The sequence below is a fragment of the Odocoileus virginianus genome, chromosome 22 (assembly GCF_023699985.2).
Source record: "Odocoileus virginianus isolate 20LAN1187 ecotype Illinois chromosome 22, Ovbor_1.2, whole genome shotgun sequence".
Taxonomy (NCBI): domain Eukaryota; kingdom Metazoa; phylum Chordata; class Mammalia; order Artiodactyla; family Cervidae; genus Odocoileus; species Odocoileus virginianus.
Window position 1 is genome coordinate 5,602,188 of NC_069695.1, and position 16,042 is coordinate 5,618,229.

Sequence of the window (16,042 nt, forward strand, 5' to 3'; positions counted from 1 at the left end):
GGAGCCCTTCAAATGGGTATGCCCAAGATGTAATTGAATTTACAAGTCCAGAGGGACTGGAGGAATGCCAGGAAGACACACCATAGAAGCCAAGGCGAGCAGATTTGAATGGAAGGAAGAAATTGTCAACAGTGTCACATGTTACTGAGAGTGAAAGTGACATTTGGCTGCAGCATCCAGGAGTTTTTGAGCCGTTTCATTGGAGTAGTGGCTATGGAAAGAAGATAGTGGGATGGGTTAAGGGCTGGGCAAGATACTATTCCACCATCACTGTCATCATCATGCTCATCATCTATGGAAAATGCTCATCTTCCAGATGGGGAGATTGGTGGAAAGAAGGAGCCACATATGTCCTGGGGGGTTTTGAACATATTTGGGAAAATAGACCGTAAATATAAAACAGAAGATAGCCAAAAAAAAAAAAAATAAAAGAAGATTGCAACACAAGTTAGAAAACTTGTAAAGGGTAAAATGAGCGATATGGACCAATCAAATGAAGGAGGATCTGGAAAGACCCATGAAAAAATAGGAGGAATTAGATGAAAGGAGAGAGTTATTTAAGGGGTTTGTGTTCTGTGTTATGTCTCCTTATCCCACTTCAGCTTGGTTTTGAGTTCCCATTGGATGGAAATAGTAGAAAATACCATCAAAGCTGATGCGTGGTCCTAACCTGCCTTGACTTCTATTTGAATTTCTCAGTCTCTTTTGGGAAATTAAAGTCATAGACTGATTCATGTTTATTGTAGCTTCATGGAATCTTTATTTTTAAAATCTGGACACAGAAACGAAGGAACAGATATCTTAAATATAGCATTTCAGAGAAACCCATAAATTCTACATGGATGAGTTCCTTGAGAAATGTTGCACATTCAGGGCTGGACATCTGTGACTCTGAAGCATAGTATCTTTCACATCTGTGTAATCTCCCCATGACATCTTCCTGGTGTGAGGCCAGAGATTCACCCCCATCGCCCCATACCTTCAAGAAGCCATTCATGATTCAGAGACAGATTTTTTTCAACACAAATACCTGAGATATACTTATGTAAGACACGTCAGCGCTAAAAATCTGCTGTGTAAGCTTTGTAGGTGAAGGAAAGAATTGGTCCTCTTTGACTTTGACTGTTGCCCTTGTTTGTATAATAAACATTAATCGGGCACCTGCTGTAGGCAAGTCATTGCACTGAACGTCCTCTGTGTCACACCCTTTGTCCCCATGGAGTCCACAGTATTTTATAGGAGAGAAGACCTGTATAATTGATGAAAATTACAAATTTCTAAAAATGAAGTGCTGGGAGAGTTTAGAAGATGAAATATATTTGATGAAAACTTATTGAGTTCATTCTTTCCCCCAAAGTTTTTTGGTCCATACTCCTGATATGATATCACTGATACACATTCCTATTTGTAGTGTTTTTTAGAGAAAGAGCTGAATAGGTTATCCACATATCAAGAAGTTTTCCATCAAAGAAAACAATCTCATCACTGTCAAAAAATATTTTAAGCATCACTAGACTACCAGAAGGCTTCCCCAGTGGCTCAGTGGTAAAGAATCCACTTGCAACACAGGAGACGTGGGTTCGATCCCTGGGTTGGAAAGAGCCCCTGGAGAAGGAAATGGCAACCCACTTCAGTATTCTTGCCTGGGAAATCCCATGGACAGAGGAGCCTGGTGGGCTACAGTCCACGGGGTCGCCAAAGAGTTGGCCACAAAGTAGTGGCTAAACAACAACAAGGGTCCTGAAAATGCCATTCAAACTAGATACTTGAGGTCCATCCTTTTTCAAGGTGTTTTCTCAGTGCATGATCTGGTTTTATTTGTACCACATCTCTATGTAGCAGCAGATGTCATGATATGTATTTTTCAAATAATTATTATAAGATTGAGACAGAGAGGTTCAATGATTCAGAGAGGTTCCATGACCTACCAGTGGTCAGTTGATGAGTGATAGAATCAAAACTGGAAAGATGGCCTCCTGCTCCCTAGAACACATTGGAGACCCTTATCTTCAGCTGGTGAGCCCACTTAAGACATTTTAGTAAAGAGGGAGAATCATTAAGTTCATTTCCTTGATAGAATGAAGAAGGTTGAATTTGCTAACGAAGAAATTATGAGTGACTTTGGTAAGAGAGCAGTTTTGATAACGGCTACATTATTTACCTACATTTTCCAACTGATGTCTGATGTCAAGATTTACCGCTAAAGAAAGATGGCAGATCATTGGGCCTCTCTTCTACCGGAGTACCACCTCCCTACAGATGATTCTGGGCTTCCCAAGTGATGCTAGTAGTAAAGAACCCGCCTGCCAATGCCAGAGACAAAAGAGACATGGGTTGGATCCCTGGGTCAGGAAGATCCCCTGGAGGAATAAATGGCAGCCCGCTCCAGGACTCTTGCCTGGAGAATCCCACAGACAGAGGGGCCTGGAGGGCTACAGTCCGTGGGGTCGCAAAGAGTTGGGCATGACTGAAACAACTTACCAGGCACACACAGATGAATCCTGACTGATGTCTTTTTGTGAAGGACGCATAAGTTATGGGCCTGCTGCAGTGATTTGTTTTGTTTTGTTTTAATTGAGGTTAAATTTGCATAATGTAAAATTAACCATTTTACAATGGGTGATTCATTGGTATTTGCTATATTCATAGTATTAAACAACCACTGTATCTGTCTAGTGGCAGAACACTTTCATCACCCCTAAAGGAAACCCCATATCCATTAAGTAGTTCCTTCCTATCTACCTGCTGCTGTGTTTTAGCAACTTTAATCTTATACACAAACTCACATACACATACATACATACATTCTGTACACATCTATCTATCTATCTACCTACCTACCTTAGAGACAGGAAAGTTCTTGGCAGGGTATCTTATATGTCCTGATTATGTAAGCAAAGAACTATATATTTAATGGATATTTCTCCACTGGGAAAAGGAAACATCCCTTGCTTCTTTTTAACATTTCTGTGTAGTTCTCTTAAGTTCTCACCAGTTACTAATTTATCAAGGGAAAAAAAAAAAGACAGGAATCAATTTTAAGCCTTTTATTATGTAAAACTGCTGTGTTCCTCTTATGAGAGAAGCATTTTCTCATTACTTTTTTCATCATTGAGAATTTTAAACTGCTTTCCTTATCTTAATAGTGAGCAATCATCTGGATTTTACATTTCTGTTTTGAAGATTCAAACTGATTGAACAAAGTAATTTAGCTATCAAAGGAAAGGATATTTATTCCTTGGAAAGGAATCAAAGAGGCATTCTTACTGTAATTTTTATTGTTAAAGAAATGACTATTGTTTATATTTATTTATACCTTCATTATTCCAGATAAATATTTGAAGTAGCCAGTAGCTGATCTTTAAACTGGTGTCTTTAAGACTGAGAAAAACTAGATCACTTAAAAAAGTGTCTGGAATTTAAATATTAGAGAAAGTCAACTGAATTGTCTTTTAAATGTGCTTAAAGATATTAACTATTTATTGTTGGTCACTTGATCTTCTGTTACCCAGTCTTTAAGGTTGGTTGGTTGGTGTTTTTTTAAATAACCCTATCCTAATGGGATAATTTCCTTTTTGTTTCTTTTGCATAAACATTTTGTGTTAAACTAAACTCACTTTCATACACTTTCTAGTTGATTGCTATATGTCTGAAATCTCCCAGTCAGCTTCTAATGAAAATTCTGGCCTCCTATTTTATTTATTTATTATTTATATGTACCAAAGCATCGAGAAGCTCTGCTGTGAGTTAAGTCAGTGAAATATTGCTGGTTGATTTTACCTGAACGTTCGCCTTAGGTATGGGGAAGGGCAGGAATCTGAAGGAATAATATAGAGAGGTGGTAGATTGGACAGAGGTTGACAATTTGCATATACTTTTTTTTTTCTCATTTCAATCTGTGCCAGAGTCATACATTTGGTAATTATTTCATGCTTTTGTTTTTAGTTGAAAGTACTTAGGACCATATGTTTTGACAGAGAAAAAAGATCATTTGTCCTTTTCTCAGCTTTGTGAAAGGGAGGATGGGGTGGTAGTTTCACAGTGTACCGTGCTGACAATTCCTGTTCAGAACTTCACCAGATTGGAAACTCAGTGTTCGTTAACAATTCTGTTGGTAAGCAGAGGATGAAGGTATCTGTTGGAAGCACCAGCGTTAAGTGTGCTGTTTTAAAGCCCAGTCTAGATTTCATCTTTAACTCTACTCAACATCAGTAGATATTTACCAATGTGAAAAATTGATCTCCACATTCTTTAGACCATAGGTGATTTGGAAGGATATTCTTTATTGTTTTTTTAACTGGAGGATAATTGCTTTACAATACTTTGCTGGCTTCTGCCATAATCAGCATGAATCAGCCACAGGTGTACATATGTCCCCTCCCTCCTGAATCCCCCTCCCTTCTCCCACCCCACCCCACCCCTCCCGGTTGGAAGGATATTCTGATGAAGTACTAACAACTCTGACCTGGGATTTGCAGTGACAAACCTACGTTAAACAACAGAGTCCTACTGTATAGCACAGGGAACTATAGTTAATATTCTGTGATGAACCGAAATGGGAAAGAATATGAAAAAGAATATGCTGCATTCCTTGGGGTCGCAAAGAGTTGGATACGACTAAGTGAACTGATATATATGTGTAAGTGAATCACTTTACTGTACAGCAGAAATTTACAGCGTTGTAAATCAACTCTACTTCAGTAAAATAAAAAAAAATTTTGTTTTTTTTTTTTTTAATTTCAAGAGTCAGTATATGAACAGCATCAACAAAAAGACCTAGGTTGTAACCTTTTTCTGCCATCCTAGAGTCATGTGACTTTTGGGAAGGGAGGTTGCCTTCCCAGCTTCTGTCTCTTAACATTAAAAAGGGGGTGAGATGGTTGACCGCTTGGGCAGATAATCTATCTCAGAGTGATTATTAAATAATGTAATGGATGCAGAAAATCTTTGTAATTTAAAATACCTTGAAAATACCAACTTTTCATGATGATTAAGCATAGAATTTCACCAAGTTTCCTTTCATACAATTAAGTTCAAGGTCAGAGAAGTTTTGTGAATCATGTTTTTCTGAAGTTTCATCTTGTCGGAATGTCTGCTGGGACCGTGGCTTCACCATCTTTTCCTTCTTGTTTGGGTCTCTGCTGTTCAAAGTGTGTCTTTCTGCTTTTGTCTGACACAGCTTTCTTCCCAGTCCCTCTTGCTTTTGGGAGGGCGTGTATACTTCGGAATAACGGCCGTTTGCCCCTCTGAGCTATACAAACACAGCGCTAAAGATCCTGGGATTGGAGGAATAGAAATGGCACATCTATCACCATCAAGTAATCTTTATAATTTGCCCTTTATAGTGACCTGTGTTGTGTAAGGGCAAACTGTAAAGTCAGCACTTTTCTCGGGTGCTACTTTTCCTTCTTGTAGAGACATCACTGTTTCCTCATCCCCTCTCCACTCTCCTCTCACTCTTAAAAACTGATTGTTGAGAAAGGGTTAGAGACCTCATCACATCAAAGGGAAATAACTGCTTCCGTTGGATGTGCCGTGTGCTGTCGTGTCTGACTCTTGGCGACCTCATGGACTGTAGCCCGCCAGGCTCTTCTGTCCATGGGATTCTCCAGGCAAGAGTCCTGGAGTGGGTTGCCATGCCCTTCTCCAGGGGATCTTCCCTATCCAGGGATCAAACGTGGGTATCCTGTGTCTCCTGCATTGCAGGCAGATTCTTTATTGCTAAGCCATACACCATCACCATCAGAGAAGCCCTGTAATAACTGCTAACAGACTGTAAAAACATTTCCCATGATGGGGGATGATTGGAGGTGTGTTGAAAAGTAGGTTTGTGACGTGGAATTATTTCTGGGGAAGCAGACTTGTATCTCATGTAGCATTATACATTGACTAAAGCCCATTGCAGTGGTATTAATTTGTTTACGACAATAGTGAGCAAACTTTCTTGAGCACGTGCTTGGGGCTGGTGCACTGGGAAGACCCAGAGGGATGGGGTGGGGAGGCAGGTGGAAGGGGGGATCGGGATGGGGAATACATGTAAATCCATGGCTGATTCATGTCAATGTATGACAGAAACCACTACAATATTGTAAAGTAATTAGCCTCCAACTAATAAAAATAAATGGAAAAAAACCACACACACACCTATTAACATCTAATGAAGGATGTGAGCTCTGGGCTTCAGGCATCAACCTATGGCCTAAGGTTCAAAGGGAGAAGGGTGGGAAATGGACCTCTTAGAACCCTTAAATATGGATTATTATAGGTGATTGCCTCCATTTTCAGAAGTCAGCTCAGCTCTTAAACACACTAAGAAGTGAAATGTACTAAAATCTATTTTGGCAGAACCGATGAATGTTTATCTTTCTCTGCGTTATGATATTATTCTTAGTTTGACTTGTATCTTGTATGTGATGCATCCGTTCATTCATGTGGGCATTTAGTAACTACTGGGGCCTATTCTGTGCCCGGTACCACACACACACACACACATACACACACACACCCCTGCACACACACACACCCCTGCACATTTTTTTTCATAATCCTTTTTTTTACCTGGAGCATAATTGCTTTATGGTATTGTGTAGGCCTCTGCCGTGCACCAGCACGAATCAGCCACAGGCTGACGTGCGTGTCCCCTCCTTCCTGAAGCCCTCCCCTCCCACCCCACCCCCAGGTGGTCTCAGAGCGCCACGTTGGGCTCCCTGTGTCACACCGCTTGCTCTCTGTTCTACACGTGGTAACGCGTGTGCTTCTGCGCTTCTCTCTGTTTGTCCCACCCTCTCCTCCCCCTCCTGTGTCCGTAAGTCTGTTCTCTACGTCTGCATCTCCACTGATGCCCTGCAGATAGGTTCAGCAGTGCCATCTTTCTAGATTCCATACACATGCATTAATATACAATATCTGTCTTTCTGACTGATGTCACTCTCCTAATGCTTTTTAAACTTCACTGTTTCTGTGATGGACTATCCTCAGCAGACCTTCCTTGCCTTCAGTGTAGAGGAAACAGTAATAATCAACTTTGGAGTAAACCCTAAAATTAACTTCCCTCTTTATTGTGAAATTGTATAATGTGTTTTCATCCTGAAAACACGCCATCCTCATTCAACTGATGAAATTGTGTCATCAGAGGTCACAAAGCTATTTATTGGCAGATGTAACCAACACTGTTTTGATGTTGCAACACCTCCTCATGACCCTGTGTTGGTGTTAGTCACTCAGTTGTGTCTGACTCTTGTGACTTCATGGACTGTAGCCCACCAGGCTCCTCTGTCCGTGGGATTTTCCAGGCAAGCATACTGGAGTGGGTTGCCATTCCCTTCTCCAGGGGATCTTCCTGACCCAGCGATCAAACCCGGGTCTCCTGCATTGCAGGCAGATTCTTTACCATCTGAGCCACTAGGGGACACATGATCCTATAGTTGTCATCTTTAAAAAAAAGAAGCAAATAGCTGGTAGCAAAAGAGGAAAAAATAATATTGAGATGGGAGCTGATCCATTAGAAAAAATTGATAGTCATGAATTTGATGTGACAGCTGTAGATGAGAGATAAAATAAATTAGCTAAATCTGCTTATGATTGCAGATAACTACAAATAATAATCTATAATAATAATGGGTTTCCCTCATAGGTCAGTTGGTAAAGAATCTACCTGCAATGCGGGAGACCCCAGTTCAATTCCTGGGTTGGGAAGATCTGCTGAAGAAGAGATGGGCTACCCACTCCAGTATTGGGCGTCCCTTGTGGCTCAGCTAGTTAAAGGATCCACCTGCAGTGTGGAAGACCTGGTTCTGATCCCTGGGTTGGGAAGATCCCCTGGAGAAGGGAAAGGCTACCCACTCCGGCATTCTGGCCTGGAGAATTCCATGGACTGTATGGTCCATGGGGTTGAAAGAGTGGGACATGACTGAGCGACTTTCATCTTCACAAATAATAATAATAATTGACAGAAATAATAAGTCACATTCTTCTTAACATAACCTTTAATTACTAATGAATGGTCAAAAAATAAACACTTGAAAACAACTTAGGTGTTCAGAACATTTTAAAGAGTTGTGATGAGCTTAATATCTAGTCTTTTGTGTGTGCTGATCCTGAGTCTGGTGAGGAATCGGGTTCCCCTGTGAATGCGGAACATGAGGATAACCAGGATGAAGTCAGGTTTCACCTGGGCCAAATTTTATGCAACTGAGTATTTCGAGAGATCTTCAGCCAGGTGTAACTTAATCAGTTTAAGACCTTCTCGGCGCGGGCTAAGGTACTCAGGATGCTGGCAGTGGGCATTCCCGTGATACACCACATTGATAGTAATAAAAAACATGTACCGTCTGCTCCATCAGTGCCAAAGCAATGCAGGTGTAAAAATAAAAAGAAATATTTGGAGCCAGAGGCTGGTGCACATCGATGGGACTGTAGTCACGCTTCATGTGAATGCTTTTAAGTAATAGTGTGGTGATTTTTTTCATCAGTTTAGTGTTGGTGTTAACTCACCCCTAAACGCCAGTGTCACTCTCAGCAGGTTACTGGCCTCTGATTTTGGCCCTGATAAACGGAAGTAGTGGGTCCTGCTCAGCCTCAGATCTGGAAGACAGATGCAAAGCCCTCCTCCTTGGCCCAGTGCACAAGAGCTGTCTCTGTGCGCCACTGTCTGAGGCCGCCTTGCCTTCTTCTCTTTGGCCAAAACAGCCATCTGAGCCCCTCGTCTGCCCAGTGGCCTGTGAGTGTGTAAACGGGACCCAGAGTTCTATAAATCTGGGTTTTGGCAGGAGTCTGTGAAGACCCTGGAGAGAAGCCCCTTAGCGATTGGAGGTCTTGTTAAACCTCAGATGCCCAAACAAGATGACATGATTTTGAATCTCCATTTTTCCATTTAACTAGGTGTGTGACTTGGACAAGTTATTTCATATGTCTCTGCCTCCAGATTCGTTCTGTGTAAAATCAGGGTGATAATAAGACAATAGGGTTAGTGTCGAGACAAAATGAGTTTATGTACAGTTTCGCTGGAATAGTGTCTGGCATACCCTAAGTAAAGTGTTAGCTATTTTGGGGGAAGGGGGGTTCTTTTTAATTGGAGGATAATTGCTTTATAATCTTGTGATGGTTTCTGCCATTCAACAGCATGAATTAGCCATAGGTATACATATGTCCCCTCCCTTTTGAACCTCCCTCCCACCCCCTCTCCCCCTTCTATTTTTTTTTTTTTAATCACTGTCATCATTTTGTCATGCCAACAGTCACAAGAGCTTGGGACTGGCAGGCCTTGGGACCAGGTCTTTTTCCAGTTCTGTTGAGTGTCATGAGCTTCCCAGGTGGCGCTAGTGGTAAAGAATCTGCCTGCCAATGCAGGAGACACAAGAGACGTAGGTTTGATCCCTGGGTCGAGAGGGTCTCTTGGAGTAGGAAATAGCAGCAGTATACTCCAGTATTCTTGCCTGGAAAATGCCCTGGTCAGAGGAGCTTGGTGGGCTCCAGTCTGTGGGGTCACAAAGAGTTGGACACAGCTGAGTGACTGAACACACAGAGTGTGAAGTTTTAATACCATAACAAGTTGTTTCTTTTTTTTACTGTTTAACTCCCTGCATATGTCACTGAGATTGCATGATAGTACATGAAGACAGCTTAAAATCTCAAATGTTATATATCTGTATTTCAGTATCATGTGTATAAAACATCTGTGATATAACAGAGTGAGCCTAATCGTACCTGTCTTCACAGTTTTTCTGCCTCAAGTTTGCAATGACAACACACTGATACTTGCAAAATGCTTGTAAAAATAACAGGAGACTATGTAGATTAAATCACAATAATATTGCTATATAATTATTAGTGATTCTGAAATTTATTAGGAAAAATTTTCCTTATTTTTAGTTGAAGCACAGTTTTCTACTCCCTTGTAAATTTTTAAGCTACACAGACTCTTGTTTAGTAGATTGAAATTTAGAGGTTTGAAAAACAGACTGCAACTACCTATATTTTTACATGTATTACCTTTTTATTTGAAGAAAGGAAAGAGCACGGCAGAGCTTCTGGCCATAAGCAATGTCAGGCTTTTTTGTAGCTCTCGCGGTGCTTCGCACACTAATAATGGGTCCAGTTCACTGTTTCACTGTCATTGTTGAGCCTGCTGCAGGCTGGGTGTGCTGGGCGAAAGCGGATGGGCTACAGTCTGTCCATCCCTGCGTGCTTCTCTGCTTCTCCTTCTTGTTGTTTTCTTTTGATTGCTTGGGGTTACACAATTGATAGAGAACGGAATTAAAATTCTTACAGTCTTACTACTTCTTAACACAGAGAAAAGATATTTGGTGGCTGAAAAGGATAAAACTCTTGGCTGTAATTCATTTGTAGAATTTAGCTTCAGACTTAATATACTCATGAACAGATAACCAAAACTCAGCTGATATTCAGAAGGGTAAAAAAAAAAGTTAGACGTGGTATTTGTGATAGAGCATTTGGATGTATGCCAAAATGACTTGTGTTCTAAATATATTACATTCCAGGAATTTCTTTTAGGGGGTTCATATGCATGTTCTTTTTCTCATTTTTGTGATGCACTGTGCTGGAGTGAATACAGATCATTGCTTGTTAAGGTAATGAAATAGGAATATCATATACATGAATGGGATATTTTACATGGGGTAAAATATTGGGGATTTTTTTTTTTTTTTCAGAGTATCACTATAGTTTGAGGAGTAAAACTTTTCTTTCTTCCTGAGAGTTACTTTAGGGCACTTAGAACTATTGTTTTAATTCCTGTAAAAGCTTCAGGTAATTGAGATGGAAATAAAACCTTCACAATTTCAACAGATTGCATCTCTGAAATTTTTTCATCTACAATTACATATCCATCTATTTGTCAATATACTGCAACATTTATGTGTTATCTCTAAACATATTTCCTGTGTGTGATAATCAAATGGGCCTTTAACCATCACTTGGAATAAAGTAGGATCTTTTTTCATTAGTAAATATTGCTTGACTTGTTAGTATATACTGAGAATCTGTAAGATGAATAATGTTTATTTCTGTAGTTGGCTTTTGTCTTTCTCTGCACCGTTGGGTTGTTTATTGCCTTCTTTTTCATGCTCTCGAGCATTATTCACTGCCTTTAAACCTTATGATAACTTACTCAACTCTGGTACTTTCATCTACTTACTAACCTTTTATGCCATTTTGCTACCCATTCGAATATTTAAGTTATAAACTTAAAAAAGACTTTAGGAAGGAGAGTGCCAAGAGGATAAAATGAGAATTCAGGAGGCCTGAGCTCTGTTTAAGGCCCTCGGGTAGGTCCTTATTAATGTCTGCCTTTCACCCGTTTATAAAATGAGGTTGAACTGATTTCAGCTTTAAAAATATGATGCCAAGAGGCAGAAGAAAGGACACCACGTGGAGAAATTTCCTGAAAAGAGAAAGGAACATGTATTAAAAAAGTTGATATAAAACATTATGAAAGAAAGAGTAATAAAAATAGAAGTGGAATCAAGGGATCCAGTTACCAGTATGTAATGTGAAAACTCATGATCAGAAAAGTTAAAAATCTGTTCGCCATTTATTGTCTCAAAGTGATCACACGGTGCCTAATTACAGTTCCTTTGCCAAAGACTAACTGGGGCCAAGGACAAAATTGCCGTGTAAGATTTTCTTACTGTTATTGCCTACACATCCAGATATCTGGGAATCACAGGAGCTGTTCTTCCCTGGGGTCCTACTTTATAGTCCTGCTTGCAGGAATTTGGGCAGGTGGTTACAAAAAGGGCTTTAAGAAGTTTGTAATAGTACAAGGGACTCTAAAAATAGTAAGTAAAATGGACACCTAAATGTTCTGCCATCCAATAAAATCAACATTTATTAACCACTGGTTGTTCCCTAGGTGCTAGGATACCTGGAATCTGCCTCTCCCCCTCGTCCACCAGAAGAGTTCTTGCTTTGGCAGCTGAAAGGCAACAGCAAGTCTTAAATAAGCTGCATTATGGTGACGGCTGCTCTAACAGAGTTTCGTACAGGGCTCAGTAGGTCTCCTTGGGGACAGCCATTACCCTAAATCAGTGCTCCCAATAAAACTTTTTGCCATAGTGAGAAAGTTCCCCATTGTGATGTCCAGTATGGTCGCTGGTGGCCACAGTTTGCCATTGAGTATTTGAAATGTGGCTAGTGTGACTGCAGGACTGAATATTTAATTTTATTTAACTTTAATTAGGCTTAATCCAAATAACCACATAGGACTCATGGATACTGTATTGGACAGCACCATTCTGGACATGTTAAAAATTGCTCTAAATTCTTATTTTGTTGGATATAAATAATAATACCATTTATTGTGCTCCTACAAGAGAGAGGGAGTTATGCTCGACGTATGTACTCTCTAATCTGCACAGCAGAATAGCCCCATTTGACATTTAATCGTGAAGAAATTGACAAATGAGGAAACGGAGCCTCTGAGAGAAAATGCTTTGTTTTGTCCTCACAACTACTTCTGAGAGCTGGAATTTGAGCCCGGTTGGTCTGATTCCAGAGTAATTTCTACTACTCTGCCAGATGGGTTTTTCTGCTGTCTGGAGACCATCTCTTCTAAGTACGTCTTTCGGTTGCTTTATGGATTAGCCAGCAATACATCTTTAACTTTGTCTCATAGAACAATTACAGTGTCCATTTCAGTTCTTATGAATGTTGAGGTATCACCGCCCCGAGCTGTTCTTTCCGCTTACTGTGACCCATGTTCTTCCAACAGTATTGTAAGAGTTGAGGTCCATTCCAGTCAGTTTCCTGAGCAGTGAGCTGATCCCTTACAGGTACTTTCCCCATCAGATGCTGGTCAGCATCAGTGTACATTCCTAGGTGTGTGAACATCAGTGGTGTACCACCAGCTCTTGGCATGTGAATGTCTGACTGTCATGGTTTAGAATATTTGTGAAATCTGCAAAGGTTTGAGCTGCTAAGTCAGCCTCCCGAGCACTTGGGCATCTGAGGCTTAGTTGTGCTTTGCTGTTTTCTACTCATCATGGAGCTCACAGTAACTCTCTCAAGGATCTAAAAAGCCTGAGTTACAATGTTTCAGTTATTCTCACCTGATTCTCTTTGGAAAGTATTCAGGTGGTACTCGCTGGTCACACAGAGGCCAAGGTCTCCTCTGCAACCTAGTGGCTGTCACTCAACCCCACTCAGTTATACACCTCATGATACATGATCTATAACCACTTCTCTCTATCCCCTCCAGAGTTCAGCTTCCCACTTTGGAAAGAAAGTAACTGACGCATATTGGTTTCTCTGTCGACATGCCTTATCAAGTTTTCTTTTCTTAAAAGGCAGTTATGAAACCCCACAAGAATTATTTCTCTAAATCATGGCCAAAGTATTGCTTTGTGTTGATAGCTAATGATATCTTTTCTTTTTTGCCTCTTAAGATCAACAAATTGTTTTTTAATGAAAAGAACATAGGCTTTAATGATTAGTTTGAATCTTTACCACTTGGTAATTTTTTAACATGGAAAAGTGGCTTAACTTCTGAGTCACTTTTCTCCAGATAATTTTCTAAAAATAGCAGCACATTAATGCTATTAATCTGATTTTTTTTTGCATGTTTTTTAGGTACCAGGTTATTATTCTAGTTGCTTTTGTATATGTGATGCCATTTAATTCTCTCAAGAATCTGGCATAGCAGGCACTGTTATTCCGTTTTTATGGGTAGGAGTCTGAAGACCAGAGAGTAAAGTAACAGTTCCAAGGTTGCCCAGCTCATAAATGATGGAATGGGCAGTTATGCGACCCAGGCCTGCCTGAGCCAGGACACTTGACCTGTCTACCATTCTTCAGTCATATGAAATAGAAATGACGCTATTAATAATGCCCATCTTATATGATTATTATGAAGATTAGAAATAATGTGTATGGAGCTCCCAGCACAAAAGCCATTCCACAAAACGCCCGAAACAAATGGTAATCATTGTTATCTTTTAAAATTTCCGTAAGTGAAACTGACATGCCAAGACATAAAAATGAGCACCTCAAAGGAAAAACATAGAATATGCGTTCTACTCCCTTCATTTTGTTGGTTGGTTTGTGTGTTTGCTTGCTTTTCTTTTCTAGTAGGCAGAGGTTCTGTTTAAAAGAATATCATATTGTTTCTTTGATGATAGCACAAAGGATGATCAGAACATTGGTTGGAATGATTAATATACTATAGTAGTATATCTCAAGTATATCTCAAATTACAACACAAGTTAAATCTGTAAAATGAGAGCTTTTAGATTTTTTTATTTTTTCAAAGTTTATGCTGTTTACGGGATTTTGTTAAGCTCATAATTTCTGTATTTGTGATTTTGTTTTAAATTCAGATTATAAGAGAAAAAAGATAATGGTGCCGACTTTGAATATGAACTACACTTGGCCATTAGTTTTCCATTAAGCCTTTATTCAGCAGATAGCTCACTCAGATTGCTGTAGTCTATGACCTTGAGCCAAGTCTTCCCATTTCCAATTTTGCAACAGAATTTCCCACTTCTTTAGTTACTCTTGTGGGAGGAACCAGAATGCCAAAAGTCACCTTGATCTAAGATACCTTATCAGAAGAAAACTAGGTGTAGATTTTTGCTTCTCTTTAGACTCTCTGCATGTTTCCTTGGCAGAGTTACTTCAACACATTGAAGGAGAGTTTGGGATTTGTATTTCATTTTCCATCAGACTGATTTTCTGGTGTTAGTCATTTGAAGAGATCTAGGATGTTTGTTATCATTCTGTTAGCTATTTTCTCTAACAAATGTGTAAGTCATCTTTCTATCTACCTATAATAATAATAATTAAAGTTGAGTGGATATGAACTTTTCTTACTGAATTTAGTGTCTCTGTTAAATACCTTCTTGCAACCTATACTTTCAAGTCTTTTGAGAGACTGGGACAATAGTTGACAAGTAAAATAATGAAGCAGCTTACTGATGATCCAGGTTATTAAAAATTAAAACACTGAGGATAAACTGAATCACTTATCATCAATGTTTTCATAAATAGCATCTTATACCTCCACCACCACTTTTAAAGAAGGCAGCCATTGAATAGTAGACAATAAAGGACAATTGATGGTTAAATATCTTGAGCAGGGCTTTGACCATTCCATTATTGAATTTTCTTATGATTAAAATGTGATGGGGGTTGATTCCGTCTACTTTTAAAAAGTATAAAAGAGACTTCCTGGTGATCCAGTGGCTAAGATTCCCACATCCCCAAGGCAGGGGGCCAGGGTTTGATCCTTGGTCAAGGACCTAGAATCCCACATGCCACCACAACTAAAATTCCCATGTGCCTTTGCAGCCAAATAAATACATAAATACTTTTTTTTTAAGTATAGCAGTTCTATGTTATATTTATTTCTATAAACAAATATATAGAGCACTTATCTTTAAAATAACTTTTGATGAGAAAGATGAAGTATATAAATTAAAAGGGAATAACATTGTACCAGATCAGTTATAATATAAAGAAAATTTATAAAATATGCAGAAATTGCTTTTTTGAAAAAACTATTAATAACATTTGATTTCTTGTTAACAAAGACTTTCATCTTATAGAAAAAAATCTTAGTTTGGCCACAGCACCAGAAAAATAGAAATTGTATAGTGTAACATGTCCTAAAAACTTTTTAACCCCGTACATATTCTTTTTTCATGAAGGCAGCATTTCTGAACTTGGGAGAAGTGATCTTATTCTCAGATCTTCGCACTTGATCATAATTCATAGTCAAAGTAACCTCTTTATATGAGCAAAATTACTGAAGATTTGTCTTTGTCTCCCAAAAGAGATATCAAATATGTCTATCCAAAGGCAGATCTTGTTAGATGCCATCAATGATGTTTATGCAATAATTATAGTACATGTTTAAGGATAAGGTAGTAGAATATGTAATTAAAATTATATATTATCCTAAAAGAATTTGTTTTGGTTCTTTTTTTTAATAAGGTGATTTAATAATATAGGAGAGTTTATTTTCAATTTTATAGTAAATATATTGATTTTTAAAACTTGGAAGTAATACATAGTACACCTAGCTCAT

The 16,042-nt window shown here is 39.1% G+C and overlaps 1 protein-coding gene across 30 annotated transcripts in view; it reads left to right on the forward strand.

The window, feature by feature from the left end:
• Nucleotides 1-16,042, forward strand: part of TCF4 (transcription factor 4) — a 377,557-nt gene that overhangs the window by 295,689 nt on the left and 65,826 nt on the right. The gene's annotated exons all lie outside the window — the stretch shown is intronic.